General features: G+C 56.2%; 1 long non-coding RNA gene across 1 annotated transcript; it reads left to right on the top strand.

Annotated features, from left to right (window-relative positions):
* The first annotated feature begins 5,101 nt into the window (after positions 1-5,101).
* On the top strand, positions 5,102-5,534 carry LOC144369418 (uncharacterized). The gene is made up of 2 exons (XR_013429155.1): positions 5,102-5,149; positions 5,259-5,534. It is a non-coding gene; the product is annotated as an uncharacterized LOC144369418 (long non-coding RNA).
* The last annotated feature ends 486 nt before the right edge of the window (positions 5,535-6,020 follow it).

Below are 6,020 nucleotides of genomic sequence, written 5' to 3'. Positions count from 1 at the left end.
CTGGCCCCTCCCACCTGGCCTGGCCCCTCCCACCTGGCCTGGCCCCTCCCACCTGGCCTGGCCCCTCCCACCTCGCCTGGCCCCTCCCACCTCGCCTGGCCCCTCCCACCTCGCCTGGCCCCTCCCACCTCGCCTGGCCCTTCCCACCTCGCCTGGCCCTGGCCACTGCCACAAGGCCCCATCTCCAACACCACCAACACATCTCTGGGGACCAGTTTCCAACACGTGGGCTTTGGGGGCACACAGCCACACTCACTGAGGCCTCAATTCCAGCCATCCGCACCATAACCCATACCGTGTAATACCAGACCCAGGTGCCCACCTGGGAGTGCCCACCTAGTGGCGTTGGATGGGCTCTCCCTGGGACCAAGCGTGGAGAAGCTGTGCTCCTTCTATCAGTGGGTTTGGCTCTCAGACCTGGCTCTCCCTTCAGGAGAAACCCCAATGCACCAGCCACGATGGAACTTGGCAGCTTGACCCAGGCGACATTGATCATCTCACACCATTTCTGAGGTCAGGACGACAAGACAGCTGTGCTGCAACCTTTGTCACTGGTGGACCATCATCCACCTGTGAGTCTCTCTCTCCCCTTCCTCAAATTCCTCCCACCATCAGGCCTCAGTTTAAAAATCACTTCTCAACAGTGGGGTGCCGTGGCGCATGCCTATGATCGCTGCAGCTCAGGAGGCCGAGGCAGGAGGATCGCCAGTTCAAAGCCAGCCTCAGCAACTTAGCAAGAGCCTCTCTCTAAATTTAAATAAATAAATATATGAATAAAACAGGGCTGGGGGTGTGGCTCAGGGGTGGCACCCTGGGTCCGATTCCCAGCACCAGAAAATAAAAGGAAGATCTCTTCTCAGCGTGGACTCTCCTGCCTCCTCACTGTCTGCTGGATTCCTTTCTTTTTTTCTTCCATTTTTCTCCCTCCAGGTATTTCTTCGCTTATTTATTTTTCAGTGCTGGAGATGGGACGGGGGCCTGTGGGTGTGAGCCAAGGGCTCCATCACGGAGCTACCTCTCCAGCCCTTTTTATTTTTTATTTCACACAGGCGGACCTGGAACTCGCGATTCTCCTGCCTCAGCCTCTGGAGTAGCTGGAGTTGCAGGGTTAGCCACCACGCCCGGCTTCCCTTATTTTATTGATTGGTACTTGTGATTGAACCCAAGGTGCTTCATCACTAAGCCACATCCACAGCTGGTGTTACCTTTGATTTTGAGGCAGGGTCTCACTAAGTCGTTTAGACCTCCCTAAATTGCTGAAGCTGGCCTCCATCTTGCAATCCTCCAGCCTCAGACTCTTGGGTCACCGGGATTATGGGCATGTGCCACTGGCCAGGCAAACATTATTTTGTCAATGTATTTATTCCTCCCGTGTTCCTAATCGTAGCGGATACCCCGTGGTGTTTTCTCGTGGACTGCTTTCCTGGTTGGCGCTGGCTGTCCGGGGGATGCTGGGTGCATGGCTGTCCACTCTGCACACGTGTTTGGTGCGTACTTCTCTGCATGCCTCAACTGGGGGGTGAAGGTGGTTTTGCCTCCGAGGTCCCTGCATTCCCTCTGGACACTTGTCTGCATTGGGCTGGCCCTCCAGTGCTGAGGTGGTCAGGGAAGGGGGGGACCCATCTGTGTCTGTGTTTGCCTTTGAGTTAGGGAAAAGGGGGAGGGTCTTCTGATGGGCAGGCCAAGGCACCTGGTCACATGGCCAGGGGCGGGGTCCGTTTGCACATTTCCAGGTAGGAGCCCTGCCCCTGGGAGGGCTGTGACTGGGAAGGGATGCCGTGGCCAGCTCTCCCAGTCCTGGGGTAAAGGCCCTGGCCACCAGCCACTTGGTGTCAGATGGCCCTACAGGACCTGCGAGGTTGTCCAAGGCAAACGGGGTTGGCCAGCATCTAAATGAAGGGGGCTGGCTTTGCACCAGGAGCTCCCGGGCTTGGAAGGACCATATTAGGCCGCCCTGGCCTCCAGGTCATTTCCTCTGGAAGGCTGGAAGCGGAGGGTCACCGCTGACCCCCACCCGCACTCTGAGCACAACCTGTGGTCTCTGGCTCCCTCTGCAGGCAGGACACTTATTGCAACTTTGCTGAATTAATCCACCCGAGATGAGGTCACCCATGTTAAGCCTTGGCTGCAGTGAATTTCAATAAAAGAATTCAGCTGTACACCATCTCCAGAATCCAACTTTGGAACAATTATGTCATCCCAAAGTGTTCTTTTTGTCCATCTCTGTCCCCCGCCACCTCTTTCTGTGCTGGGGCCCCTGGCGTTTGCTGACTGAGCGGGCGGACCTCTAGCGCAGGTGTGTGGCCGGCCTGAGGACGGTGACCCTGATGCTGATGTCCTGGGACCACTGTCCAGTACTGCAGTCGGGCTTGGGTTGGGGCTTCGTCAGGGTGGACGTTATGGATTCCCTGCGGAGGTATCAGCTTTTGGCTCTGAGACCAGGGGAGAGCTCGCCACCCCTTCCTCTCTTTTTTTTGTAAAGTTGCCGTTGGACACGAGACCTTTATTTTATTTCCTTATTCATTTTCATTGGTGCTGAGGATGGAACCCAGGGCCGCTGAGCCACAGCCCCTGCTCCTCCCCTTCCTTTCTTAATACAGTTGTCTGTGAATTTATTCAGATGGACGATGGTCATTTGTATCATCTGACTCAGCAAATGTCGTTCTTTCTGAACTCTGCGGTCCACGTGTGTGGCTAGGAGGACCAAAGAAATGGATGTTTAATTTAGTTAATTAAAATTTAAATTAAAAACAGACATTCAATTAGATTGACCCACCATCCTGGTTTTCTGGAAGGACGTTCAGGGCTAGAACCAGGACGGTGCTTGGTGACCAGGCATGAGCTGGTTACCATAAATGTTTAGGGACCTGTGTAGATGTGTTGGGAACAATTTGTGCTCAGAAACTGAATTTTTTAAAGGCAGATGTTATGAAATCTACATACAGAGCAAGCATTTGAGTTGAAAATTAAGTGCCCAAACTGAGCGGCGGAATGGAATGTGTGGTGCCCACAGGGTTTCGAAGACTTTGGACAAAGGCATGTAAAACAGTTCATGGGGCCAGGCAGAGTGCACACCTGGATCCCAGCAGTCCAGGAGGCTGAGGCAGGAGGATTCTAAGTTCGAGGCCAGCCTGGGCAACTTAGCAAGGCCTTAAGCAACGCAGTGAGACCCCGTCTCAAGACGAATAAAAAGGGCTGGGGATTGGCTCAGCGGTAGAGCACCCCTGGGTTCCATCCCAAGAAGAAGGAGGAGGAGGAAGAAGTCGTCCGGGCTGGAGGTGCCCCTCGGTGACAGAGCACTTGCCAGCATGTGTGGGGACTTGGGTCTGACCCAGCACTGAAAGAAAAAAAAAAAAAAGTCGGTTCCATCCCTGATCTGCTCAAAGCCCTTCTGTGGCTCTTACTTGCTCGGAGTAAAACGCCAAGGTCTGCAGAAGCTTCCGGAGCCTCGCTGGCCCCTCAGGCCCTGGAGACCCCCCCAGGAGCTCCCCGGGATGCTCTGGCCTCAACCCCTCTTCACTAGCCGGCTGCAAAGTGAGCCAGCGGCCCGGGCCTCCGCCGCAAGCCAGGCCCTTTCCCTGCCTCGGGATCCCGCGTTCTTATGGACGCTCAGGTCCCCACAGGTCCCCACAGGTCCCCACGGTCTTCCACTCTCCTGGCCACAGCTGGCGAGAGCGTCCCCCACAGGCCCGGGGTGAAGGCGGGGTCCCGGGGCGCTGTTCGGGGTGGGGGTCCTTTAAGAGGCGAGGCCGGGGAAGCCTCCTGTCACTGGGGGCCCTGGAAGGGGCTTGGGGGGCCATTCTGTTCCTGGCACCTGATGTGAGCCCTTGGCTCTGCCCCGTCCCCACCGTAATGTGTCAGCCTCGAGCCAAGCATCCTAAGATCCCCAACAGGACTCACCTTCCGGGCAGGAAGCCCCCAGGACTTCAGGAAGGGAGAGTGGAGGCCGCAGCTCCACCTCCCGCGGTCGCCTGGCACCGACTCACTCTCCAAACAGGGAGACTGTTTGGGGGGTTGCCCCCGCCCCGGTTCTGGGGGTTGAACCCAAGGAGCCCTCCCACCGAGCGGCACCTCCAGCCCTTCTGGCTTGAGTCTGAGACCGGGCCTGGCTAATGCCCAGGCTGACCTTGAACTTGCACCCTCCTGCCCGGGCCTGCTAGGAGCTGGACCCCGGTGTCCTCCACCCCGCCCCGCCCCGCAGGCTGGGCTGACTTTTTGGATATAATTTCAGACGCAGAAGTGGGAGGAAGCGCTCCCGAGTGCACCCCGCACCTGGTTTCCGGGTGCTATCTTTTTGCCCCGTTAGCTTTATCCTCGTTTCTTTAGTGAATAAACATCTTCCCATAGATCATACATATCAGCCCTTCTTGGCTCAAGTGCATTCTGTGCCCCTCTGCCCTAACACGTAGGGGAGCAACAGCAAACCGGGGTGTCGGAGTAAAGAGGGGCCTCCTGTGGTGGTTCTCCTCTATCAAAATGATTATTTATGTATTCTGGATACGCTTCTCATTGTCCTCCTGAGAGAGTAGACTCCACAGAAGCTCAAGTCCCTGATATAAAATGCACAGAACCTGGGCACATCCTCAGAGAGGCTGTGAATGATCTCTAGATGACTTACAGCAGGAAGCACAAGGTTCATGCCTGCACGGAACATAGTGGTTACACTGTAATTGTTGAGGGAACAGTCTTACCTGCTCCATACAGACTACAAAGAAATTTCTCTTTCTTTGTGTGTGCCTGGGTGTGGCTGCAGATGGAACCCAGGGCCTTGCACATGCTGTGCACCACTGAGCTGCACCCCTACTCCGCAGACTAAACTCTTCAACATGCTCAGAGATTGGTTGAGTCCTTGCATTGGGAGGCCTGGCTGTCCTTGTGTGCATTCATAAATGTTTTTTTCTTTTACTTTCTTTCCTTTACAGTGACTTTCCAAGAGTTAATTTAAAAAACGGTGATAGTGCAATTGATTGTGTGTCCCACCTCGCGTACTTCCACGTTCCACACACCTAGCTTCTCAAGGCCTCGCCTCAGCCGCCCTTGGGCAGCTCCTGCCTTGGACCTGAAAAAGGCTGGGGGGCGGGGTGGGGCCTTCCCTGGGTGGCTGGGAGTCAGACAGCTGGCAGGACTGGAGGGAGCAGCAGAAGGACAGGTACTCAAAACCCCTCCTCTCTCCTTCCCGTCTCTTGGCCCCATAGCCCACGCCACCATATTGGGACATTTATTATATACTGCCATTTTCTCATATTGTTCCTCCCTAGTGAAACCTAAGAAGGGTGCGAGGATTCATGTGATCCGTTTGTGGCTGTATCCCTTCAACACAGGGAAGTTGGGGACATAGATGCGTCATGGATGCTTACTGGAAAAAAATGCACTTTTGCTTATGGACACAGAACGGCTTTGGAAGGCCATCCAAGGTTGTCACCGACCCTGCTTGCCGTGGGAGACCTGGTTGGAGGGCAATGCCTTCCACTTCCTGAGTCTTTGCAGAGTTTATCCCAGGAAACAATGAAATATTTGCAAATGTGAAAATGCGAGCGAGGTCGCCATCTAGCGTCCGTGACGGAACCGCGGCGCCTGCAGTGTAAGAGCCGCCACGCGGAGAGTAACTTCTGGAGGACCCCAGGAGGAAACTTCCCCACCGTGGGCTGCGGCAGCACGGGGCGCGCTCATCATAGCGCTTCCGGGCGCAGAGGGATGTAGCGCAGCCCCAGCTTCGCCGCGGGGCCTCTTCCCGGCCCAGAGCCACGCCCCGGGGCGGGCCCAGGGTTGACCACGCCCACAGCACAATCCGCTCTGGGCCACGCCCCTTGAGGGGCGGGACCAACCGCAGGTTTCCACTCTTCCCGGGGGCGGGGAACAGCGTGTCTTTGGTCGTCGATTGGAGGACGCGGCCCGTCCTTCAATCCCAACTCCCGGACTCGTCTTCTCTTCCGCTTCCTGCATAGCCGGAAGCGGCCTGTCGGTCCGCGGGCCTGCTGTTTGGGGCGGCTGTCTCTGTCCCAGCGGTCCTCTCCCGAGGA

The sequence above is a fragment of the Ictidomys tridecemlineatus genome, chromosome 2 (assembly GCF_052094955.1).
Source record: "Ictidomys tridecemlineatus isolate mIctTri1 chromosome 2, mIctTri1.hap1, whole genome shotgun sequence".
Taxonomy (NCBI): domain Eukaryota; kingdom Metazoa; phylum Chordata; class Mammalia; order Rodentia; family Sciuridae; genus Ictidomys; species Ictidomys tridecemlineatus.
Note: the sequence above shows the minus strand (reverse complement) of the source record. Positions and strands in the feature narration are given on the sequence as shown.